The 27,710-nt window shown below is 43.9% G+C and overlaps 1 long non-coding RNA gene across 1 annotated transcript; it reads left to right on the top strand.

Annotated features, from left to right (window-relative positions):
- The first annotated feature begins 209 nt into the window (after window positions 1-209).
- LOC134943631 (uncharacterized) lies at window positions 210-4,163 on the top strand. The gene is made up of 3 exons (XR_010181644.1): window positions 210-563; window positions 1,220-1,314; window positions 1,648-4,163. It is a non-coding gene; the product is annotated as an uncharacterized LOC134943631 (long non-coding RNA).
- The last annotated feature ends 23,547 nt before the right edge of the window (window positions 4,164-27,710 follow it).

Raw genomic sequence — 27,710 nt, 5'->3', positions numbered from 1 at the left:
ACAGTACATTGGGCTCATTTATCAATGAGTACATCACAGACTGTGTGTGGGCACCCTCCTCTCCTGTAGCTGTGACTGTCTCTGCTATCAAACTGAGCACTAGAGACTGTGGCACAGTGCCAGAGTCTACAGCGCGTGCGTAGGACCTTGAAAAAATGGCGCAGCGGCCATTTTTCGAAGCCCTGCGCATGCGCTGTAAACTCTGGCACTCAGAGTGCTAGCAGCAGTGGTAACAGCTATGAGAGAGGAGGGAGCCCAAACATGGAGTCTGCACATGGGTCCCTTCCTCTCTACAGATGCCCATGGTACTACTGTGTAGCATAACGTGAATAATGCCCTGCCTGACAGTACTCAATTCCAGACATCTACAGTATACTGTACTGTACTGTAGGCTGTATCTGAAACGTCAGATTTAGAGAAACACTTTGTTAGGTTTGTTAGGCATTGCTGTGACATGTTGCGAACATACCAATCCTACTACTGTACTAACGATATTTCTATTATCTTCTTCCCACAATGCACTGAACTACTGAGAAAAAGGAGGAAGAACTGCGTCGAAGAAGGTAAGCTTGTGATACTTACTCTGTACAGGTTAACAGTCTTTGGAAACTCTGTCCCTGATATTGTCCCTCATTCCGAGTTGTTCGCTCGCTAGCTGATTTTAGCAGCATTGCACTCGCTAGGCCGCCGCCCTCTGGGAGTGTATCTTAGCATAGCAGAATTGCGAACAAAAGATTAGCAGAATTGCGAATAGAAAATTCTTAGCAGTTTCTGAGTAGCTCGAGACTTACTCCTACACTGCGATCAGCTCAGTCCGTTTCGTTCCTGGTTTGACGTCACAAACACGCCCTGCGTTCGGCCAGCCACTCCCCCGTTTCTCCAGACATTCCCGCGTTTTTCCCTGACACGCCTATGTTTTTTAGCCAATGCCGGGAAAAACGAGTTGCCGCCCAGAAACGCCCCTTTCCAGTCAATCATTTACCGAACACCAGTGCGACTGAAAAGCGCAGCAGATGCTACAGCAAAACAGCTAAGTTTTTAGTAAAATAACTAAGCGCATGCGCTCTGCGTACCTTGCGCATGTGCAGTAAGCGTCTAATCGCAGTATAGCGAAAATCGGCAACGAGCGAACAACTCGGAATGACCCCCATTGTCTCTCCCCCTGAAACTGTATCTCTCTCCCACCCCACCCCTCTCTCTCTCTCTGAAATTTTTGCAGGGCTACGATCTGGCCGGAATTAGCCCCTTAGTCATGAAGTAGTGACAAACATGAAGAAGTGGAGAAGTTACCCATGGCAACCAATCAGATTCCCGGTACAATTTTATACTATAGTATGCAATTTATAAATGTTACCACAATGCTGATTGCTTCACTTCTCCACTGTTTTCACTGCCTAACATGCTGCTACAGTATGTTCTACATGAAATCCCAGCCCCTGGCATTGTAATGTGGCCATGTCTGCGACTCACGTCTACAGTACAGTATGTACTGTAATTTAACACTCGCCAGACATTTACAGTACTTCACGAACAAGCTTGCACCCCCTCATACAAAGCTCTGTAGTACTGTAATTGAACCATAATTTGCTGCTGTACTGTTACTACTGTACTGTACATGTACTTGAGTCTTATTATTGTGTATTGTAGAGTGCACTGCATAGTGTGAAGATAGTGAAAACCAAAGCATTCTATTCTGGAGCACAACCCCAGGGCTGATGAGAGACCTTCTGGGCAAGGTGACTCACCTTCAAGCGCAAATTGATGGACTGACAGGAAAACTGGATGGACTTTGTAGTGATAACAGCAAGGGGGTGGGGGGAGTTTCAAGGCTTGATACTGATACATTATTTAGTGCACTGTAGACTCTCTCTATTAAGGGGGAAAATAACACAAAACAGAACTGTAAACTAGAAAAAGTTTAATGAAAAAAAAAAAAACCATGAAAGGAATAAACAAAAATTAAATGTGCTGTAAAATAAGCTGAAAGATTCTGTTCACCACCGACCACAGGATCAGAAGCAATTGCCGGACTTGCTCTGTGAAAATAAAAAACAATGTACAGTATTAGAACAGTAACACAGGTTGAGTACTGTACAGTATACTGTACAGCACTTCAAAGTTTATGAACAATATGCATGTAAAACAACATTATTATTATTACTATACCCCTCGAAAGATTGTCCGGCCCAAAGCACCTCTGTTCTGGTCCTGGTTGGGCGGTGGTGGTGGTGGTGGAGGTGGAGGTGGGAGCCGGAGGGCGCAGTGGGCCCTGGCCCGCCTGGAGGCCTGTCAATGTGGAAAAATAATAAAACACATTGGACCCTGTACAGTAGTTACTGTATCAAACACATTGGTCACAACATTAACATTGTCCCCAGCAGTGATCAAACAGAAGCATTCACCCCCAAAGAAATAAAGCACATTGGCCCCCCCACAGTAAGCAAACACATTGTTCCCCGTACTAAGCAAAATCAGCAGGCCCAGCAGTAACTTTTGGGGTAGTAAAGCATAACACAGTATACAGTACTTACCATACCCCTAACCTTTAACCCACATTTTCTGCAACCTAACCCTAAAAACTCCACCACAGCTTAGCCCTAACCCTCCACGCCATAGAGTAACCTTTGCCTCCACCAGCAATGCCTACACTTTACCATCCCTGGTGGTGACTAAGCCAAAGCCCTCTTCCCTGCAGCCTATTGACTTTTAGCTTACTTATTGAGGGTCCAGGAATGCCGGATGGTGGGGTGGTGATGCTGGTGGTGGTGGTCATCAGAGGACCTAGTAGGTCCAGGTAAGCCTGGAGGACTCTCACTGTGAAAAAAAATAAACATCATTGGCCCCTGTGCAGTAGTTACTGTATCAAAGACATTGCCCACAGCAATCAAACACAATTATTCACCCCCACAGGAATAAATCACATTGCCCCCCACTACAGTATGCCTAATTTCCCCTGTCAAATACTGCATGTACAGTACTTTTTACTGTATATCCATATCCAGTATACTGTATCCAATTTGTCTGTTTGTTCATTCTCCATAACATGTCCATAGGTGCTCACCCAATACTGTGTTTAAATCAACCTACTGTAAATATTGTTAATACAGTATATGCAATTGTGTTATGTTATCTGTTACCCTTTAGATAATGTACCCTACTGTATATTTACTTTATGTTACACCTACTGTACTGTAGTTTCCTATTGTTTTCATACACCGCAGTGGACCCTCAGAGGGTGAGTCATATAAGGTACCATTGTCTACTCTATGTTTGTAAACTCCCTATTGTCCAAAAGTGAGCTGACCAGACAGTGTGGCTCTCTGGCTGATGTAATTACCTTGATTAGAATATGTATTGTATTCCAATGCTGTAAGATCCTAAGACACAGTGGTCACACACAGCCCAGCAATATGAAGCTTTGGGAGGTTCAGTATACAGTAAGTAGAGCTACCCAGAGAGGTGAAGAGAGATTCTTGGATACCAGGCTAAGAAGTAATGTTCTGCCAGGGATCGGCTTGGGGACCCATTATATTGGATTTATCTGGGTCTCTGTGTTGCTAGAAGAGACACTCTGCTCCCAGACTAAGAAGTAATGGTGGTCATTCCGAGTTGTTCGCTCTGTAATTTTTTTCGCATCGCAGCGATTTTCTGCTTATTGCGCATGCGCAATGTTCGCACTGCGACTGCGCCAAGTAAATTTGCTATGCAGTTAGGAATTTTACTCACGGCATTACGAGGTTTTTTCTTCGTTCTGGTGATCGTAATGTGATTGACAGGAAGTGGGTGTTTCTGGGCGGAAACTGGCCGTTTTATGGGAGTGTGTGAAAAAACGCTACAGTTTCTGGGAAAAACGCGGGAGTGGCTGGAGAAACGGAGGAGTGTCTGGGCGAACGCTGGGTGTGTTTGTGACGTCAAACCAGGAACGACAAGCACTGAACTGATCGCACTGGAAGAGAAAGTCTCGAGCTACTCAGAAACTGCAAAGAAATTTCTATTCGCAATTTTGAGAACCTTTCGTTCGCAATTTTGATAACCTAAGATTCACTCCCAGTAGGCGGCGGCTTAGCGTGTGCAATGCTGCTAAAAGCAGCTTGCGAGCGAACAACTCGGAATCACCCCCAATGTTCTGTCAGGAGATTGTGGTGGGAAATGTCATGTGGAATTGGATTACGGAAGTGTGCTGAACTGTGTTATAGCCTATTCTGTCAATAAACCACTGTTGGTTTTTCATCTACCACCGTGCCTGAGTGATTTGGAATATGGTATACTGTACTCAAAACATTTTTCCCAGCACTAAGCAAAAACAGCAGGCACAGCAGTAACTTTTGGGGTAGTAAAGCATAACACAGTATACAGTACTTACCATACCCCCTACCTTTGCTACAGCAAAACCCTAAAAACCCCTCCTCAGCTTAGCCCTAACCCTCCCTGCCATAGACTATCATTAACCCCCACCAGCAATGCCTAAACTTAACCATCCCTGGTGATGACTTAGCCAAAGCCCTCTTCCCTGCAGCCTATTAACTTAGCTTATTCATTGAGGGTTCAGCTACAGGTACGTCCACTGGCCGGGTTGTGGTGGTGGTGGTGGTGGAGGCAGCCAGAGGGCGCAGTCGGCCCAGGTGCGACTGCAGGCCTGTTAATGTGGAAAAATAATAAAACACATTGGCCCCTGTACAGTATTGACTGTATCAAAAACATTGGTCACAACATTAACATTGTCCCCAGCAGTGTTCAAACAGAAGCATAACCCCCACTGGAATAAAGCACATTGGCCCCCCCACAGTAAGCAAACACATTGTTCCCTTTACTTAGCAAAAACAGCAGGCCCGGCAGTAACTTTTGAGGTAGTAAAGCATAACACAGTATACAGTATTTAGGGGGTAATTCTGAGTTGATCGCAGCAGGAATTTTGTTAGCAATTGGGAAAAACAATGTGCACTGCAGGGGAGGCAGATATAACATGTGCAGAGAGAGTTAGATTTGGGTGGGGTGTGTTCAATCTGCAATCTAAATTGCATCGTAAAAATAAAGCAGCCAGTACTTACCCTGCACAGAAACAAAATAACCCACCCAAAACTAACTCTCTCTGCACATGTTATATCTGCCAACCCTGCAGTGCACATGGGCCCTCATTCCGAGATGTTCGCTCGGTATTTTTCATCGCATCGCAATGAAAATCCGCTTAGTACGCATGCGCAATGTTCGCACTGCGACTGCGCCAAGTAACTTTGCTATGTAGAAAGTAATTTTACTCACGGCTTTTTCATCGCTCCGGCGAACGTAATGTGATCGACAGGAAATGGGTGTTACTGGGCGGAAACACGGCGTTTCAGGGGCGTGTGGCTGAAAACGCTACCGTATCCGGAAAAAACGCAGGAGTGGCCGGAGAAACGGTGGGAGTGCCTGGGCGAACGCTGGGTGTGTTTGTGACGTCAAACAGGAACGACAAGCACTGAACTGATCGCACAGGCAGAGTAAGTCTGAAGCTACTCTGAAACTGCTAAGTAGTTAGTAATCGCAATATTGCGAATACATCGGTCGCAATTTTAAGAAGCTAAGATTCACTCCCAGTAGGCGGCGGCTTAGCGTGTGTAACTCTGCTAAATTCGCCTTGCGACCGATCAACTCGGAATGAGGGCCATGGTTTTGCCCAATTGCTAACAAAATTCCTGCTGCGATCAACTCAGAATTACCCCCTTAGTACCATACCCCCTACCTTTAACCCACCTTTTCTGCAGCCTAACCCCAAAAACTCCTCCACAGCTTATCCCTAACCCTTCTTGCCATAGACTATCCTTAACCTCCACCAGCGATGCCTAAACTTAACCATCCCTGGCGGTGACTTAGCCAAAGCCCTCTTCCCTGCAGCCTATTGACTTAGCTTACTCGTTGAGGGTCCAGCGATGTACGCTGGTCTGGTGGTGGTGGTGGTGAAGGTGGGAGCCTGAAGGCGCGGTTGGCCCCAGTCCGCCTGGAGTCCTGTCAATGTGGAAAAATAATTAAACACATTGGCCCCTGTACAGTAGTTACTGTATCAAACACATTGGGGCTCATTCTGAGTTGTTCGCTCGCTAGCAGTTTTTATCAGCCATGCAAACGTTAAGCCGCCGCCCATTGGGAGTGTATCTTAGCTTAGCAGAAGTACGAACGAATGCATCGCAGTGCGGCAGCAAAAAAAAATTGTGCAGTTTCAGAGTACAGTAGCTCCAGACCTACTCAGCGCTTGCGATCACGTCAGACCATTCAGTTCCGGATTTGACGTCACAAACACGCCCTGCGTTCTCCCAGCCACGCCTGCATTTTTCCGAACAATCCCTGAAAACGGTGATTTGACACCCAGAAACGCCCCTTTCCTGTCAATCACTCTGCGGCCGCCATTGCGACTGAAAAGCTTCGCTAGAACCTGTGTGAAACGACATCGCCTGTTGTGAAAGTACTTCGTGTGCGCATTGCGCCGCATACGCATGCCCAGAAGTGCCGTTTTTTCACTTAATCACTGCATAGCGAACTTTTTTAGCTATCAATCAACTCGGAATGACCCCCATTGCCCACAGCATTAACACTGTCCCCAGCAGTGATCAAACAGAAGCATTCATCCCCACAGGAATAAAGCACATTGGCCCCCCCACAGTAAGCAAACACATTGTTCCCTGTACTTAGCAAAAACAGCAGGCCCGGCAGTAACTTTTGGGGTAGTAAAGCATAACACAGTATACAGTACTTACCATACCCCCTACCTTTAACCCACCTTTTCTGCAGCCTAACCCCAAAAACTCCTCCACAGCTTAGCCCTTACCCTCCCTGCCATAGACTATCATTAACCTCCACCAGCAATGCCTAAACTTAACCATCCCTGGTGATGACTTAGCCAAAGCCCTCTTCCCTGCAGCCTATTAACTTAGCTTATTCATTGAGGGTTCAGCTACAGGTACGTCCACTGGCCGGGTTGTGGTGGTGGTGGTGGTGGTGGTGGTGGTGGTGGAGGCAGCCAGAGGGCGCAGTCGACCCAGGTGCGACTGCAGGCCTGTCAATGTGGAAAAATAATAAAACACATTGGCCCCTGTACAGTATTGACTGTATCAAACACATTGGTCACAACATTAACATTGTCCCCAGCAGTGATCAAACAGAAGCATTCACCCCCACTGGAATAAAGCACATTGGCCCCCCCACAGTAATCAAACACATTGTTCCCTTTACTTAGCAAAAACAACAGGCCCGGCAGTAACTTTTGAGGTAGTAAAGCATAACACAGTATACAGTATTTAGGGGGTAATATTGAGTTGATCACAGCAGGAATTTTGTTAGCAATTGGGCAAAACCATGTGCACTGCAGGGGAGGCAGATATAACATGTGCAGAGAGAGTTAGATTTGGGTGGGGTGTATTCAATCTGCAATCTAAATTGCATCGTAAAAATAAAGCAGCCAGTACTTACCCTGCACAGAAACAAAATAACCCACCCAAAACTAACTCTCTCAGCACATGTTATATCTGCCTTCCCTGCAGTGCACATGGGCCCTCATTCCGAGTCGTTCGCTCTGTAATTTTCTTCGCATCGCAGCGTTTTTCTGCTTAGTACGCATGCGCAATGTTCGCACTGTGACTGCGCCAAGTAATTTTGCTATGAAGATAGTTTTTTTACTCACGGCTTTTTCTTCGCTCCGGCGATCGTAGTGTGATTGACAGGAAATGGGTGTTACTGGGCGGAAACATGGCGTTTTATGGGCGTGTTGATAAAAACGCTACCGTTTCCGGAAAAAACGCGGGAGTGGCTGGAGAAACGGAGGAGTGTCTTGGCGAACGCTGGGTGTGTTTATGACGTCAAACCAGGAACGACAAGCACTGAACTGATCGCAGATGCCGAGTAAGTCTGAAGCTACTCTGAAACTGCTAAGTAGTTTGTAATCGCAATATTGCGAATACATCGTTCGCAATTTTAAGAAGCTAAGATTCACTCCCAGTAGGCGGCGGCTTAGCGTGTGTAACTCTGCTAAAATCGCCTTGCGAACGAACAACTCGGAATGAGGGCCATGGTTTTGCCCAATTGCTAACAAAATTCCTGCTGCGATCAACTCAGAATTACCCCCTTAGTACCATACCCCCTACCTTTAACCCACCTTTTCTGCAGCCTAACCCCAAAAACTCCTCCACAGCTTAGCCCTAACCCTCCCTGCCATAGACTATCATTAACCTCCACCAGCGATGCCTAAACTTAACCATCCCTGGCGGTGACTTAGCCAAAGCCCTCTTCCCTGCAGCCTATCGACTTAGCTTACTTATTGAGGGTCCGGGGATGCTGGAAGGTGGAGGAGTGGTGGTGGTGGTGATGGTGGTGGTGGAGGAGGTGGGAGCCAGAGGGCGCAGTGTTCCCAGGTACGCCTGGAGGCCTATCACTGTGGAAAATTAATAAAAACCATTGGTCCCTGTACAGTAGTTACTGTATCAAACACATTGCCCACAGCCCCAGCAGTGATCAAACAGAAACATTCATCCCCACAGGAATAAAACACATTGGCCCCCCCACAGTAATCAAACACATTGTTCCCTGTACTTAGCAAAAACAGCAGGCCTGGCAGTAACTTTTGGGGTTGTAAAGCATAACACAGTATACAGTACTTACCATACCCCCTACCTTTTACCCACCTTTTCTGCAGCCTAACCCCAAAAACTCCTCCACAGCTTAGCCCTTACCCTCCCTGCCATAGATAATCCTTAACCTCCACCAGCGATGCTTAAACTTAACCATCCCTGGAGGTGACTTAGCCAAAGCTCTCTTCCCTGCAGCCTATTGACAGCTTACTTATTGAGGGTCCAGGAATGCTGGAATGTGGAGTGGTGGTGGTGGAGGCAGCCAGAGGGCGCAGTCGGCCCAGGTGCGACTGGAGGCCTGTCAATGTGGAAGAATAATAAAACACATTGGCCCCTGTACAGTATTGACTGTATCAAACACATTGGTCACAACATTAACATTGTCCCCAGCAGTGATCAAACAGAAACATTCACCCCCACAGGAATAAAGCACATTGGACCCCCCACAGTAATCAAACACATTGTTCCCTGTACTTAGCAAAAACAGCAGGCCCGGCAGTAACTTTTGGGGTAGTAAAGCATAACACAGTATACAGTACTTACCATACCCCCTACCTTTAACCCACCTTTTCTGCAGCTTAACCCAAAATACTCCTCCACAGCTTAGCCATAACCCTCCCTGCCATAGATTATCCTTAACCTCCACCAGCGATGCCTAAACTAAACCATCCCTGGAGGTGACGTAGCCAAAGCCCTCTTCCCTGCAGCCTATTGACTTAGCTTACTTATTGAGGGTCCAGGAATGCTGGAAGGTGGAGGAGTGGTGGTGGTGGTGGTAGAGGTGGGAGCCGGCGGGCTTGATTTATTTATTTATTACCAGTTATTTATATAGCGCACACATATTCCGCAGCGCTGTACAGAGAATATTTGGCCATTCACATCAGTCCCTGCCCCATTGGAGCTTACAATCTATATTCCCTATGTACAAGCACACACATACACGCTAGGGTTAATTTTGTAGGGAGCCAATTAACCTACCAGTATATTTTTGGATTGTGGGAGGAAACCGGAGTACCCGGAGGAAACCCACGCAAGTACGGGGAGAATATACAAACTCCACATAGTTAGGGCCGTGGTGGGAATAGAACCCATGACCTCAGTGCTGTGAGGCAGTAATGCTAACCATTACACCATCCGTACTGCCCTGGTCCGCCTGGAGGTCTGTCACTGTGGAAAAATAATATAAAACCATTGGTCCCTGTACAGTAGTTACTGTAACAAACATATTTTTTACAGCATTAACACTGTCCCCAGCAGTGATCAAACAGAAGCATTCAACCCCACAGGAATAAAGCGCATTGCCCCCCCCCCCCCCCCACAGTAAGCAAACTTCCCTGTACTAAGCAAAATCAGCAGGACCAGCAGTATCTTTTGGGGTAGTAAAGCATAACATAGCATAGAGTACTTACCATACCCCCCTACCTTTAACGTTTTACTTTAAATGGAAAAAAAAGGACACAATAAAGAGAGTACAGGACTTACTGGTTTCTGGGCTTGTGCCTGGTATGGCTGTAAAGCCATGTCGCCGGGCTCGGTCCTGTTATATCCTCCGACGTTCTGGGTACAAAAAATAATTACAGTGTCCTTAGACACAGTCCTGCACATACAGTACTGAATACTGTAACAATAATTTCATATTATCAAACTGTAAATATATTTTCACACCCCTCTACACACACAATTTGAAGCCTTACACATAACAGCCACAGTAGTGTTCCTTACAAACAATGCCTACAGTAGTGCAGTGCCAGACAGACATGATATGCCCCCCAGCAGTGCCAGCTACACATGGTATGCCCCCACAGTGCCAGAGACAGTATGCCCCCACGGTGTTTATGCTAAGAAATGACACGTGCTGCATCAGTACACACTGTAAAGACAAAATCCATATACAGTACTGTAGTGTGAATTGGGCATTACAAACATGCCTACAGTAGTGCAGTGCCAGACAGACATGATATGCCCCCACAGTGCCAGAGACAGTATGGTCCCACGGTGTTTATGCTAAGAAATGACACGTACTGCATCAGTACACACTGTAAAGACAAAATCCATATACAGTACTGTAGTGTGAATTGGGCCTCACAAACAATGCCTACAGTAGTGCAGTGCCAGATAGACATGATATGCCCCCCAGCAGTGCCAGCTACACATGGTATACCCCCACAGTGCCAGAGACAGTATGCCCCCACGGTGTTTATGCTAAGAAATGACACGTACTGCATCAGTACTCACTGTAAAGACAAAATCCATATGCAGTACTGTAGTGTGAATTGGGCCTATTAGTTATGCTTTGTGGCAGACCATGTGTACAGGTGGTGGCTAGTGATCATCATGCTGCCATGATGATGGGCCTATTTTGATGTGTAGGCCTGGAGCTGGAGCTCCATCCACCCCATTGTTAATCTGGCCCTGTGTACTGTACTAAACAATAATAAAGCGCAGTACTGGACTGTACTTACTCATTAGCAGAGACAGCCGCAGCAACTCTAGCTTCCTCGGCTGTCTGGAGACCAAGTCACTCCACCTCCGCTGGAGTGACCTTATAGACCATGACCTCTCATACTTAAACAAAATTTCATGGTGGGCTCGGTTATATGCCCGCCGCTTCTCCCGATTACTGGCCAAGGGCCGGTCCTGCCACCTCAATAGAATGAGGAGCTCCCCGCGTAGATATGGGCTTCCGTGGGTCACCATTTTTCCTACTGAAGTCCCTAGCATGACGCATGACGCTGGGTGCACCTGACATATAGTAGGATAAATAAGTAAGTTGTGTGCTCCAACCGGGGATCGAACCCAGGGAGCATGCAATGCATGTGCCTTACTCTAACCGCTAGGACACCGATATCTCTGGTATCAGCAAGCACCTTTTTAAAATATAATATACTGAATAGGGAAACAAGGACCAATGTGGCCCTCCGGGTGTATACTGTATGTGATGTGTTGTATCTGACTGCTTTCAAAAAATATAAAATAAAAGCTAGTCTAATATAGTGTTGCTGCTTACGCTAATGTGACCCTGCAATTTGTACACACTGTAACGACAATATCCACAGCTAGCGTGATCGGGCGGCAGTGTGCCTGTAGACCATCTGGTAGTCATACTGTGCATTCATGAGATACTGTAGGTACCCAGTTGCACTTTGCATTCAATATTTCTGCCCATTTGAAACAACAGAGATACAAAGCTAGTCCGAAATAGGATTGCTGCTTATGCTAATGTTATCCATCATTTTGTACATAATGTAACGACTAGATGAATAGCATAAACAGGGCTGCAGCGTGGCCTTGTATTTAGTAGAAGCGGACTTTTTTTATATAACGAGAAGTAGAAACTTAAAACACTAAATAACATTATTGTATTAAAAAAGAATAAAAAAATTTAAATAAAATATTAAATGGGTGCCGAACTCTGTATCGAACCCGGTTATTCAAGCATTGCAGGCAGCCGCTGTTCTAGTTAGGCCACAGCCGACCATGGCAGATGTGAGCCCTCTGGGTTTATATGTCATGTGTTGTATCTTGGTGCTTTAAAAAAAAAAAGGTAGCTGCTTACGCTAATGTGATCCTGCAATTTGTACACACAGTAACGACAATATCTATAGCTAGCGTGATCGGGCGGGTGGCGCCATTATTATTACCTCTGTGACAAAATGGCGCACAGGGCAAGTAGTTTCAGTAGTAAGGAGCTAAAGATTCTTGTGCGGCATATGGACAGGCCCCTGGCCAATAATGCTGAGAAATTGGCAGCATATGAATATTCCAGACAGGAGATCCTGTCTAGACTGTACAGGGAGAGAGGTATCCCGGCTCTCCAGAGGAGATGACGTGACCTGGTTAGACGGGAACCACAGAGGCGGCAACTATTGAGGGCCAAAGTTGCTAGAGGTACAGTGATTTTTTTTATTACTGTCATTACATTTTTATGTACTACAGTACAGTATACTAAAAAGTATTATTGTACAGTACTGCAGCCAAGTCAGTATATTATTATTATTATTATTATTACAAGTACAGTAAGTACAGGGCTTGCTCAAGGGGTCTGGTACTGTATGAAAGATCGACAGTAACTACTGTAGGACGACAGTGCCTAGGTCGACCACTATTGGTCGACACTAAGTACTGTAGGGTGACAGGGTTTCTAGGATGACAGGGTCTGCAGGTCGACACAATCTGTGTTGACAGGTGAAATGGTAGACATGAGTACTACAGTTGTGATTCTGGCATCTGTTTACCATTTGCTGGAAATCCCTCAGCTGGCATACGGACAGTATCCTTTGTTTTTTTGTTTTGTTTTTTTTTAATGATTAATTACTGTATAATATGGGTGCATACTGTATTTATAGTATAATTTTTTTTGGGAGGGGGTGACGATTTGGTAGGGATTTTAAATAATGTTTCTTTTTCACAGAACGTAGGCCCCGCCTCCACCCCTCTAGCCAGGGAGCTGATCCTCTGGAGGGTCCCTGTGGCACCCTCCCTCCCTTGCCAGGTAAGTACAGGGGCAGAAGGTTTCACCTTGACAGTAGATGCTACGTTACTGCCGGGCCTGCTGTTTTTGCTTAGTACGGGAACAATGTGTTTGCTTATTGTGTGTGTGTGTGTGTGTGCGGGGGGGGGGGGTTGATACAGCAACTACTGTACAGGGGTCAATGATTTTTATTATTTTTCCACAGTGACAGGTCTCCAGGCGGACCAGGTCCCACCGCGCCCTCCGGTTCCCACCTCCTCCACCACCACCACCACCATCACCACGACCCAACCCTCCGGCATTCCCGGACCCTCAATAAGTAAGCTAAGTCAATAGGCTGCAGGGAAGAGGGCTTTGGCTAAGTCACCGCCAGGGATGATTAAGTTTAGGCATCGCTGGTGGAGGTTAAGGATAGTCTGTGGCAGGGAGGGTTAGGGCTAAGCTGTGGAGGAGTTTTTGGGGTTAGGCTGCAGAAAATGTGGGTTAAAGGTAGGGGGTATGGTAAGTACTGTATACTGTGTTATGCTTTAATTCCAAGTTGATCACAGCAGGATTTTTGTTAGCAGTTGTGCAAAACCATGTGCGCTGCAGGGGAGGCAGATATAACATGTGCAGAGAGAGAGAGATTTGGGTGTGGTGTGTTCAATCTGCAATCTAAATTGCAGTGTTAAAATAAAGCAGCCAGTATTTACCTTACACAGAAACAAAATAACCCACCCAAATCTAACTCTCTCTGCAAATGTTATATCTGCCACACCTGCAGTGCACATGGTTTTGCCCAACTTCTAAAAAAATTCCTGCTGCGATCAACTCAGAATTACCCCCAATGTGTTTGTTTACTGTGGGGGGGCCAATGTGCTTTATTCCTGTGGGGATGAATGCTTCTGTTTGATCACTGCTGGGGACAGTGTTAATGCTGTGGGCAATGTTTAGAAAACTGCAATACATCACAAGCGCTGGAAACATTAATATAACATCACCCGAACGTTCCTTTTTAGGTTGGATGGAATGTTCTTTTTATCTGGTGTTCTTCTTAGATTCAGACCATTTAGGTATAGGGACTCCAACAAAGGTGTAGTAAGCTTTTGTAAAGACCACGGTAAATATAAGTGCCTTTTATAGAGGATTATTTAATCTTCTAGGAAACTATATAGAATCCGAAGCGTACCCCACTCACACTTTAAGCGGGGATATACAAGCACATCAAGGTTTCTTTATAAGAGTGGTGGCTTCTACCGTTTTCCAAACACCCAGTGCAGATCTCAAGGGGTTCAACCAAGTGGGACTATGGATGATTTAAGTATGAGAAGTTGATGCGTACCCCAACACTCACACTGGAAAGGCGGATATGAAACTTATCAAGGTATCTTTATCTTCTTAAAGGAGAAGTAGCGGTCCTGGTGTAGTGTATTTCAAATCACAGATCTGACCACAACAGCTCCAAACAGGATCACATGGAATGAAATGGCAAAAGAAAAAACCAATGTGTAGTATGTTCTATTTAACCCTATTAGAAGTTTTAGGTGAGGTGTGGCTTAAGTACCTCTGACTAACTAAAAAATGATTCCAAAGCGTACCCCACTCGCACCTTGAACAGGGACTATAAAGCACATCAGGGTTTCTTTAAGGATGCAGACTTTTTCCCTTGTATTACACCCGGTGTTAGTCTTATAGCGCTACAACCACTTAAAGATGTGATGAGCAATACAGATGCGTACCCAAACACTCACACTCAGAAGGAAGGTGGGACACCCATCAAGGTATCTTTCTCTCCTTATGACAAACAATTAATTTATCAAAATGTGGCGTACCCCAACTCACAGTTTGAGGCACTGAGTGACTCCCATAAAGGTATCTTTTAGGTTCCAGAAAAGGAGAATCTTTCTTGCTTGGATTTAGTGGTTCTCCAGAAAAAAATTGTAACTCCCACAACAAAAATAGAGGAAGGGGGTTACAATGTTTATTCACAGTACATGGGAAGCATGATAACAAAAAATAAAATATGAAAAAAACATATGCAGCCGCACATGAAACAATGAAATAAAAATGGCAAAGAGGAATTTTGATTTGTTGTAAGCCACTTGCATAAAAAGAATAAATATAAAGATAAAAAATAAAGGTAAAATCCAAATGGTGGTAAGCTACTCACACTCCTGCTGTCAACATGTTTCAGCCCTCACCAGGGCCTTTATCAAGACATAATGGAGTGTATTGGTAGCTTGGTATTTAAAAGGCTAGGAGCCAATCAGAAGAGAGCAGGAAGTGACATATTAATTAATAATTAAAACGGTTTGTCTTGCCATTTTCATACCAAAGACATGTTTAGGGCCATAATAATTAAATGGACTATACAATCACATAACATTTAATACAATTCTAACTGTGAAAAAATTGTATTTTAAACAACACTATATAGATAATAGCGGCCGCGGGCTTCCGGCGGAAGTGACGCCGTTTGTCTAGTGTTTATGGGGGATGTAGTCTTTTGTTAATCCACTTTACCATATGTACCGCCGGAAGTACATATGGTAAAGTGGATTAACAAAAGACTACATCCCCCATAAACACTAGACAAACGGCGTCACTTCCGCCGGAAGCCCGCGGCCGCTATTATCTATATAGTGTTGTTTAAAATACAATTTTTTCACAGTTAGAATTGTATTAAATGTTATGTGATTGTATAGTCCATTTAATTATTATGGCCCTAAACATGTCTTTGGTATGAAAATGGCAAGACAAACCGTTTTAATTATTAATTAATATGTCACTTCCTGCTCTCTTCTGATTGGCTCCTAGCCTTTTAAATACCAAGCTACCAATACACTCCATTATGTCTTGATAAAGGCCCTGGTGAGGGCTGAAACATGTTGACAGCAGGAGTGTGAGTAGCTTACCACCATTTGGATTTTACCTTTATTTTTTATCTTTATATTTATTCTTTTTATGCAAGTGGCTTACAACAAATCAAAATTCCTCTTTGCCATTTTTATTTCATTGTTTCATGTGCGGCTGCATATGTTTTTTTCATATTTTATTTTTTGTTATCATGCTTCCCATGTACTGTGAATAAACATTGTAACCCCCTTCCTCTATTTTTGTTGTGGGAGTTACAATTTTTTTCTGGAGAACCACTAAATCCAAGCAAGAAAGATTCTCCTTTTCTGGAACCTAAAAGATACCTTTATGGGAGTCACTCAGTGCCTCAAACTGTGAGTTGGGGTACGCCACATTTTGATAAATTAATTGTTTGTCATAAGGAGAGAAAGATACCTTGATGGGTGTCCCACCTTCCTTCTGAGTGTGAGTGTTTGGGTACGCATCTGTATTGCTCATCACATCTTTAAGTGGTTGTAGCGCTATAAGACTAACACCGGGTGTAATACAAGGGAAAAAGTCTGCATCCTTAAAGAAACCCTGATGTGCTTTATAGTCCCTGTTCAAGGTGCGAGTGGGGTACGCTTTGGAATCATTTTTTAGTTAGTCAGAGGTACTTAAGCCACACCTCACCTAAAACTTCTAATAGGGTTAAATAGAACATACTACACATTGGTTTTTTCTTTTGCCATTTCATTCCATGTGATCCTGTTTGGAGCTGTTGTGGTCAGATCTGTGATTTGAAATACACTACACCAGGACCGCTACTTCTCCTTTAAGAAGATAAAGATACCTTGATAAGTTTCATATCCGCCTTTCCAGTGTGAGTGTTGGGGTACGCATCAACTTCTCATACTTAAATCATCCATAGTCCCACTTGGTTGAACCCCTTGAGATCTGCACTGGGTGTTTGGAAAACGGTAGAAGCCACCACTCTTATAAAGAAACCTTGATGTGCTTGTATATCCCCGCTTAAAGTGTGAGTGGGGTACGCTTCGGATTCTATATAGTTTCCTAGAAGATTAAATAATCCTCTATAAAAGGCACTTATATTTACCGTGGTCTTTACAAAAGCTTACTACACATTGGTTTTTTTATATCTGTTTTTTTCCATACTACCTTTGTTGGAGTCCCTATACCTAAATGGTCTGAATCTAAGAAGAACACCAGATAAAAAGAACATTCCATCCAACCTAAAAAGGAACGTTCGGGTGATGTTATATTAATGTTTCCAGCGCTTGTGATGTATTGCAGTTTTCTAAATTCTGTTTTCTGTATGTATAGCTAAATGTGGTGACATTTATCTGAATTCTGTGGCATCTGAGCTGCTTGGCGCCAGTGAGGACTACTCCCTAAAACATACTTATTCTGCTGTGGGCAATGTGTTTGATACAGTAACTACTGTACAGGGACCAATGTGTTTTATTATTTTTCCACAGTGACAGGCCTCCAGGCGGACAAGGACCCACGTGCCCTCCAGGACCCGCCACCACCTGTCCACCCATCCTCCACTGGAGAGGCAAGCACAGCCCTCCCCATAGTAAGTACAGTACATGTTTTTGTTACTATGTGAGTTTTTTTAATAAGGGCTAACTGCATGCATACAGTATACTGTATTTCTAAATTGTTGAAAATGTGTGTGTGTGTGTCTCCCACCTCTACACAAAAGACTTCATTATTCCCTATTATACAGTATACAGTATCACCAACCTCATCTCCTCCCACCCTCCCCGGTCTGTCTTACTGAAAATTGTGCTACCATTTTTTGATCCACTGTTCAGCAGGAGGAAGCAGGGCCAAGCAGCCCTTCAGGCCCCAGCACGGACAGCTACGAGTGCTGTAGCAGCCCTGAGCCCCCGGAGCCAACCCTTTACTGTGCATCCTGCTCCTCCGATGAGGAGGTGGCAGCAGCACTGACTCCTGTATGGACCAGGCCTCTCCCAGGCTGTAAGTACTGAACTGTACTGTACATCATGTTCTGTTGTTAATGATGAGTTACAGTATGATGACCCTATGGATTGCTGCCCTAAGCAAATTTGTATTTTCCCTGAAGCGGCTCAGTGTTGATAGTGTGATAGTATACTGGTGGTCATTCCGAGTTGTTCGCTCTGTAATTTTCTTCGCATCGCAGCGATTTTCCGCTAATTGCGCATGCGCAATGTTCGCACTGCGACTGCGCCAAGTAAATTTGCTAAAAAGTTTGGTATTTTACTCACGGCATTACGAGGTTTTTTCTTCGTTCTGGTGATCGTAATGTGATTGACAGGAAGTGGGTGTTTCTGGGCGGAAACTGCCCGTTTTATGGGTGTGTGTGAAAAAACGCTGCAGTTTCTGGGAAAAACGCGGTAGTGGCTGCAGAAACGGGGGAGTGTCTGGGCGAACGCTGGGTGTGTTTGTGACGTCAAACCAGGAACGAAACTGACTGAACTGATCGCAGTGGCAGAGTAAGTGTCGAGCTACTCAGAAACTGCTAAGAAATTTCTATTCGCAATTTTGAGAATCTTTCGTTCGCAATTTTGCTAAGCTAAGATTCACTCCCAGTAGCATGTGCAATGCTGCTAAAAGCAGCTTGCGAGCGAACAACTCGGAATGAGGGCCCCTGTATGTAGTACTGTAGATACTGTACAACATACAGTAATACTGTAGTTGTCAAGCCATCTTACTGCTGGTCTTCCCCTGTTTTTCTGTATGGATACTGTACAGTATTGCACCTTTCTGCGCATGCTGTCCAAAGTAGAGTAGTATACAGTAGCTACAGTACAGTACAGCAGGTACTGTAGGAGAACACAGATTTGTCTTTTGTATTAGTGATTGATTTGTTCTTCGGGCACTCCATGGTACAGCACATTACATTACAGTACACAGAATGTTGGGCTCCAGCATCAATAATCGTCTTACTGCACTTTATTGGTGTTCACATGTGCTGCCGTATGATATTGTATAGTATTTCTGTATGCTGTACTGTATTACTATCATTTCAGAAAGTGAACGATCATTTCTTTATCCACAGTGCATTCCCCCATACTACCAGAGGAGGAATCTGAGGATGGGGAGTGGCCTGAGACTCCTCCACTACCATGTAAGAACTACTGTACTGTACAGTACATTACTGACTGTACTGTCTCTGACTTTTAGTAATACTGGTGGTCATTCCGAGTTTATCACTAGCTGCATTTGTTCCCTGTGTAGCGATCAGGGTAAAAATCTGCTTTTCTGCGCATGCGTATGCACTGCAATGCGCAGGCACGTCGTACGACGGTTCCATGCCGTTTGAATGGAATCTATCGACGATTCCATTCACACGGCAGAACACAAGAAGACTGACATGAAGGGGGCGTTTCTGGGTGTCAACTGACCATTTTCAGGGAGTGTTTGGAAAAATGCAGGCATGTAGGAGAAAATGCAGGCGTGGTTGGCCGGACGCTGGGCGGGTGTATGACGTCCAATCCTGACACGAATAGGCTGTAGTGATCACAAGGGCTGAGTAAGTTCAGAGCTACTGTACTCTGAAACTGCACAAACTGTTTTTGCAGAGCTCGGCTGCACAAGCGTTCGCACTCCTGCAAAGCTAAAATTCACTCCCCAGTGGGTGGCGGCAAAGTGTTTGCGTGGCTGCTAAAAACAGCTAGCGAGCAATCAACTCAGAATGACCTCCACTGTCTCTACACTACAGTACACAGTGGAGGATTTACCACAAGTTAACCAAAGCATCTGGTTAGGTCCTGTAGGTCTCACGGGTCTCTGCTTGCCATAAGAGGCCAACCACAAGGCTGTATACACTATAGGACATTTCTGGAGTATTTTGTACAGTATAAGATACAGTACATTAATTTTGCATATAATTTTAAATTCCACAAAGCTGGGTGTGTAGTGGAGGGGGTTGGGTGTACAGTGTTATTTTTAGTACAGTATTGGGGATGCTGGATTGTTTGAGGGAGGGGTGCCCTAAATCTGCATTTTGATTAGGGCCCCGTGAGGTCTACGGTAGAGAACTAAACCTACAGTATACCTCAGAGTATTGAACTGTACTGTACAGTACCTTCTCTACTGTAATTTAAATAAAACATCACATGTGCAGTGAACATTATTGTAAAGTGTATCTCATGCCCCTCCTTTACCTTCTCTATCCATTCACTGTATTGTGTTTGTTCACATGGGTTCGAGATAGAGTACTGTCAAAGTTGGAAAAATATCATGCTACACGTTGCCATATATTCACCCCATGCGCTTGCCCGCTGCACGTGCACGTTCTCTCCCGTGCGTGCGCATATTCGCAGATGCGTGACGGCGCCTCCACGGCCGTGCGCATTGGCGCGTGGTATGCGCACTTACGGTAGAGTTCATGTGCGTCTAGCGGGCGACTCAATCGTTACATAGTAAATCCAAATAGTGTGTGTTATAGATAATGTTCCCTTTAATAATAACTGTAAGTTTGTTTAATGTAACTGGTCCCTGGACAGAGGAATTCCTCTTTTCATGGTACGAAGGGTTAGACAGGGTTTGAGCAGTTGTGTTTGGTACCTAACTAAAGAACATTTTATTAGAAACAATCCGGTGCTGGTTAGGTAAAGATTAATTGCTCCTGCATATAGTTATGTCTATTAGTAGTTTCTGGACATTTATTCATTGTCCATGTGTTGGAAATCCTGAGTTTCCCTCCCACCTGAGCAGTCTGGGGTAGTCACAGCCCACCTGTTCAAACAAACCTATGACCTTTTGTTGTAATATGAAGACAGATTCCTGTGTCCAATGAACAATGAGATTATAGGTCCCTTTGTAGTGTACTGTATGCAGTGTATATAAGGACAGCCAGCCTGGCCAGCTCATTCTCTCTCTCTCCACAAACGGTTTTCATCTTGACTAACTTGGAGCTGGTACCAGAAGCTGCGCAGCGATCATTCCCCAGTGTGTGTAAGTTATTCTCTGTAACCAACTTGTTCCCTGTTTGTATTTGCCATATTCTCTCTCTCTCTCTGTTATTGTATAATATTGTGACGCTATTGTATATAAATGTGTAGTTATTCTGCTTAGATATTGATGTTAGACTGTAGTGTATGAACTGTTAACTGTTTTCACCTTTTTACATCAGCTAGACATTGTTAGTAAAGGTGTTGGAACCTCAGCAGGGTGTCTGTGTGTTTCTAGCTAGTACAAAGGGTTTCTGTGTATTTCAAATCACTCAAACAGCTTGCTTATATATCCAGGTTAACCAGTTGTATATCATTACAGTGTTACAATTCCAAGGTTTACAGTGTAAGCATATTCTGTGTTTAAAGTTTATAAAAGTACTGTCTGTGTGTGCGCTCGCAGTGTGTATTCCATACACCCAGCGCAGTGTGTGTACGTTACTTGCGTACCACGTGTGAGGCCTTCATACGCAAATAGCGTATGATGTGCATAGCACGTGCACGAGGTTTAGCGGCCACTACGGCTACACGGTATTAGTATATAGCTAATGTTAAAAGGTAGATATCTGACTCTATCAATTGGGGGCTCTCATGGGATATCACGTTCTTAATGATGCACTGTACATTACAAACGCGGCTGTAATTGACCGGCTAATGATGGATGCATCGCAAAATGCTGACGAAAAAAAAAAAAAACATCCAAGTTAATGTATTGTTGTGGTATCAGTAAGACGCTGATAGGAAATTTTAAGGGACAAGGCGTTTCTCATGATATTTAAGATGCTAAAATGTATTTTTATTGTTGCAAAACAAGGTTCAAATGGATCATATCGTGTTTGATTCAGATTGGATTGTTTATCTGTTTAAATAGGTTTAAAAGTATTTTAAATCGCTCTGCATAGCGTGATAGTTTTTAGCTCAGACCTAGAATAACTTTAGGGGCTTGAATGATAATTTTCTTTGTGACAAAAGGAACCGCATGGTCTGTCCACCATTTTGTGTAACCCTCATGGATGTGGAAGGGGGAGGAGCAGCGGCCATTTTGGGAAGGTCAAATTTTTCCCCCTAAGCGGCTGATTTTCAGTTGACTCAGGAAATAATCAGCCATCCATTGTCAAAAAGAAATCATCATTTAATGAGTTTTTTTTTAATGCATTTGTTTAGTCCATGTCATGGTCAATCATGAGTGGTTCAGATAGAGTTTGATAAAAGTTAATAATAAAATAAATATTTGATTTAGGAAATACACAAAAAAAACGTAGTGTTTTTCTTTATTTTGTTTTGTCACTGTCCCCATTCAAGAGCCTGTTTAACTCTGCTACTTGTAAGATGGGCCATTGAAATGCAAATGAACCTGTGTAAGTGGTTTTGTTCCCTAGCAGTGAAGAGAATCGCCTTCACAGATTAGTTAAAAAAAAGCACATTCATATGCAAATTAGAAGCACTGAATAAGGTCTCATATATGTAATAGTGATTAGTACATATATGTAATATCTATATGTGCGTGCTTACATCAATGTATGTTATTAGATTAATTTAGAATTGCATTTTCATCTGTGTACTTTCACATCTCACCTTCCTGGTTGCCATTTCATAATTGATAACGTGCTGAGAAAGATTTGTTGCTATTGGTAGTTAAAAGTAAAAATAATACGTTAAGGAGTAATTTGTAAAACACGCACACAGCTTTGCCTAAAGATACAAGGAAAGACCTGTGTGGTGCTCGGTAGATGATTACAGTTAAAGATCATTTACATTGATATAAACGTGTTAATTGTATTTCTGTGGACATATCTGGCCGGCGTACGCGTGTCTCTAACAAAAGGGTGAGACTAGCGTACGCGACGCAAGGGCCGACGCACGAAGCGTATATTACGCAACGGAGCGTCTGGGTACGCCCACATGATACAAATCACACGATAGTATTGTTTTAAGTAAGCGATAAGGAGGCAATGCGATAATAGCACAAATTGATTTCAGTTTCCAAAATTTAGTTTAAATACCTTACTTTACTGTAATGCCTCTGGGGAGAGCTATCAGATTACGGGAAATTATTTTTCTGATCAGAAAACTATAGAATGATAGTGGGTTGAAAACGGTATGAGTGTATTGAACTCCTCTTGGTGAAGTCTTGGTGAAATCTTGGTGAAGTAAATCTTGGTGAAGTAAATCTTGGTGAAGTAAGTCTTGGTGAATCACGGTCTAGGTGAATACGTGATGAGCACGGTCTAGGTGAAAACGTGCGACGGAGTGTGATAAAGTTTTTGTGGTATTACGCTCTGGCAGTTTTGGAGCAAGTAGGGAGACTCCAACGATCCTACCATTTATAGGCAACAAGTGTCTATAAGTGTTACGGTTGGACCGCACGGTTGTATGTGTGACCAATAACGCAATGTGATATGAGGTCGTATATTTAAATTGTCCTCATGCGTGTTGTAGGGAGCACATGCAAGCGTGATTTGTGTAAAAAAATATAAAGGTAAGGAATTTTCGCTGGTAGGGCCTGCAACGATTACGTGGGTCTGCTAAAAGGGGCGGATTTGTTGTACTCGGAGCAGAAGAAGCTGGTGGAAGAGCTTGGAAAACTTCCACCGTAGACTTCTGTGTTTGGTGCATTTTAGGAAGTTTTTCTGTGTTAAAAAGGTCCACAATGGAAGCCAAGTGCACAACACAGGGACGTTTAGCAGTCAGGGTTCAGACTGAAGAGGCTTGCAGACCCCGAGGGTCTGCTCGGTTAGTAATGTGGGGGAAGTATGGTCCCCACACTGAGACCTTTTGTGACGAATGGACACGAATGACTGTGGGGGATAAAGCACCATTTCCTGGGATAGGTAGTTTTGACTCAGAGGTATTGCATAATTTAAGGCGAAGGATCTGTCTCATAAAATCCGGGAAGCAACGAATTAGACATTATGATTGTTTACAGATATGGCAACAGGAAGGTGAAATACAAGGAGGATTAGCTTACACAGCTGACTCTCACTGTGGTAAGAAAAATATGGCAACAAGAGAGAAGGTGGTTACAGAGAGTGGCACACTGGTGTTTGATAAACATGCACTTAGCAACTGTATTATTGATGATAAGAATAATTGTAATAAATGTAACAATGATAAAAGTAACAAATGTAACAATGATAAAAGTAAAAATGTTAAATGTACCACTGTTAATCCGTGCAAGTTGCACCCCATGTTAAACTTCCCTCAGGATCACAAACAAGAAAGTGAGCCCAGCACGATATTGGCACCTTTCCCAGCAGCCATCATACAAGACATCCAGGTGGACGCGACCAAATCGGTAAAGGCAGTAATCAAACCCCCTAACGGAGGGTCAGGTGAGGTCGTGTCCACAGGTACATATGGTGTTATATATCACGCACAAACAAATGTACCTCATATTGTAGAACCAACTCAGAATGACGTTATTGGACTTAATCCTGTCAGGGTAATTGCAGTACCAAATGGGAAAACTGACACTTCAGGAGTCACTCCTGTCAGAAACATCGCCATGCACTGCCCCTTTTCCCGAATGGAATTAAGATCAATGGTGTCTAAATTCCCTGATCCTAGGAAAGATCTAGTTGCAAGCCAGAAGTACATTAGAGAGCTAGGAAATACTGTGGAGCCCAATAACAAAGATTGGCGGGTATTGCTGAGGGCATGTTTACCCCCCAATGTCGACTCAGTGAAATTTATTGCTGACTGTAAACTAGATGAAGAGGTACCCCTTACGGATGAGTACAATCAAGATAATGTAAAAAGAATCAATCTGCAGTTGGGAGTGTATTTTCCTGCTGTTGTCAAATGGAACAAAATTTTCTCCATCAAACAAAAAGAGGGAGAAACAGCTGCTGATTATTTCCATCGGGCATTGCAGGACATGGCTAGGTATACAGGGATAGAAGACATTAAAACAAATGTGAATCCTAGAGAAGTAGCTGTGTCCGTATTAATGGACGGCTTAAAAGACACACTAAGAATCAGGGTACAAACCTCTCTACCTCACTGGAGAGGTATCTCGGTGGCTGCATTAAGAGAGTCCGCTATCGAGCATGACCGTAATATCCAAAGAGCCAGGGAAGCACAGGGAGAGCGGTTGATGGTGATGAGCATCCAAGCACTAGAGGAGGCATCAAATCGACCGAAACCCCAGGCCACTGGCACATGGAGGAAGCCAAGGGTTTGTTATCTTTGTAAAAGAGAAGGGCATTATGCCAGCAACTGTAACAGCCCACATAAAGTCAGACCCCCTAGACAAGAAAACGAGCAGAGTTATGACACACGAAATTGTAATCAGGGATCATATAGGAATAAGTTTGGGCCGCACCTGTAATATGTAGTCAGGAAAGGTGATCATTAGGACTGATAGTAAGCCTGAGGGTACAGTTAATGATATTGGGAGGTCAGTTCCTTGTAGACACAGGAACAGCCGGGTAAAACGTTGTAAATTTATCTGTAAATGTTTCTTTTTCCCCATCTCTGACGTTCATAGGCAGAACTCAAACATCACATAGCTACTTGATCTTTGCAGAAGACTACCTAACCCCAGTGTGACCTACCGACATCGGTGTGTCCTGGCCAGGCACAAAAGGGTGAAGTGTGGAAATACTGGTGGGGAGGGGACTGCGCAAAGATACCAATGGATGTGTTGGTGTGACAGCCTGATGGTGAAGGTAAGATCTGATAATGGTTTTTTTTGTTTGTTGTTTTATGTAACATATATATGAATTGTTCTCTCTCTCGTTTTTTTTTTTTTTGTCTCTCTCTCTCTCTCTCTCATGTTCTTATGTTTTAAAGATGGTATGTCACACATCAGTTAGACAAATGGTAATGCAAGATTTTGCTCCTTACAGAAAGATCGCAGATTTGGAAGGAATGTTGTATCACCAGAATGTTCGTTTGGAAGACTGAGAGACACCACCTTTGAGATGACAGCAGAGCAAGAAGAACAACAAGACTAGAGGACATAAGACATCGTAACATTTTTCTTTCCCCTCAAAGTATTTTTTTGTACCCCCATTACAAATTTCTCTTTCTCCTCCTGTAAGATGGACTTGCCCCAAGAGACTGTGATCCGGATTTTCCTGTTGACCATGATGTTGACCAGAGCAGTCTGTTTCGGTGAGAGTACCATGGAGGTCGAGAAAGGATCTGGAATGGGTTCTGATGACAGAGACGGAGGCGTAAATTTCCAATAGAAACACAATCACCAAGCAAAGGCGAGTACCAGAAAACGATCTAGCAGCCATGTTATTTATAGACTTTGTGAAGGATTGTTAGCTGAAGAGAACTGCGTCTGTAGGCATTGTGACAGCATAGTTGAGGATGGGTGCATCAAGAAATGTCAGTCCAGTTTTAATATCCACATGGACCGGCGTCCATTGAGTGACTATCACTCCTTAGTGGGTAAAGTGTTAAACCAGACAGACTGTTGGGTATGCTCTCAAGTACCTCAAGGTCATAGCAAATCAGGACTAGTACCATTCCCTTTAACTGTAGGAGAGGTACTTGAGCTAAGTGGTGGGAGGCCGGTGGACAAGAGGTTTAATATCTCTAGTCCTCCTAGTTTGAAGCTCCACCAATATCATGTGGATAGGTCCTTAGTATGCTTTAACATTTCCAATCCCCGAAAGCCGGGAAATTGGGAAGTGTCATGGAGTAATCAAACCATGACCTTTTCATACAGAGCCGACAGAATGCCCATAGACACAGAACTTATACGCCAAATAGCCGACCATGGAAGATTTTTCCGGTATAGGTACACTTTAGGAAGTAGGACCATGCGAGTTGGAGAAGTATCACCAGGATACTGTGCACATATCGTACAACCTGATACGTGTACAAGACAGATGGGAGAGTTAGGGTTAGGAGACCTCACATGGAAAATTTGTAACATGGTTATGTCATACTCCGTCCCATATGTTCTCCCCGATGATGCATATTTCATATGTGGGAGGAAGGCGTATAAGTGGCTTGCCCCAAACTCAGAGGGATTGTGTTATATTGGAAAAGTACTGCCTGAAGTAATGACTGTATCCCATAACAAAATGAAAGATATTCACCGCAGTGCCCAAGCTCCTTATGCTCACACTCATTACGAGCACGTCGTTAAACGGCACCTGATAGAGAGGACAGAGCATCCAGCCTCTGATCTGATCCATGAATCCACCGGGATTCAATTCCTACTCGCGTTAGATATCACTCGTACCGCCAGAGGAGTGATAAATTATAGATATATATCTGCGCTTGCAAAGTTATTAGACAATATCACCGAAATGTATGACGACACATTCAGGTATACTGGGAAAGAGTTACAAGCTTACAAAACAGAACTGGTTCAGCATAGGATGATTCTCAAGTACCTCACAGCTGTGACAGGCGGGTATTGTGTTACCCTAGCAACTCAGTCTGGAATAAAGTGCTGCACGTATATCACAAACAGCACAGAGGACCCAGTCGAGGTCATAGACCAAAAGATGGATGACATTTTGCAATTAAAGTGGGAGTTCCGGAGGAGACATAATCTCACTCTCGCCGCTGTGGGCAATGAGCTGACTGGTTGGGTGTCATGGTTGAACCCACGAAATTGGGTCACGGGCTTAGGAGAATGGGCCCAAGGTAATATCATGGATGTAGGGAAATTTATCTTGTGTATATTGGGAGTCGTCATATTTGTTGGCCTGATATTTAGATGCGTTCGGATTTTAACGAAGTGTAAAGGTAATACCAGAGTGATGAGTTTAAGGAGCGAAGACACTATAATAACAACAACAAATTTGATTTATGACCCAACGATTGAGACAATGTTGTGATGAAAATGCGATTCCACGGTCCATTTCATTCACCCGTTTCTCCTTTGTTTTCCTC

Source organism: Pseudophryne corroboree, chromosome 7 (genome assembly GCF_028390025.1).
Source record: "Pseudophryne corroboree isolate aPseCor3 chromosome 7, aPseCor3.hap2, whole genome shotgun sequence".
Taxonomy (NCBI): domain Eukaryota; kingdom Metazoa; phylum Chordata; class Amphibia; order Anura; family Myobatrachidae; genus Pseudophryne; species Pseudophryne corroboree.
This window is presented reverse-complemented; position numbering and strand designations above follow the sequence as displayed.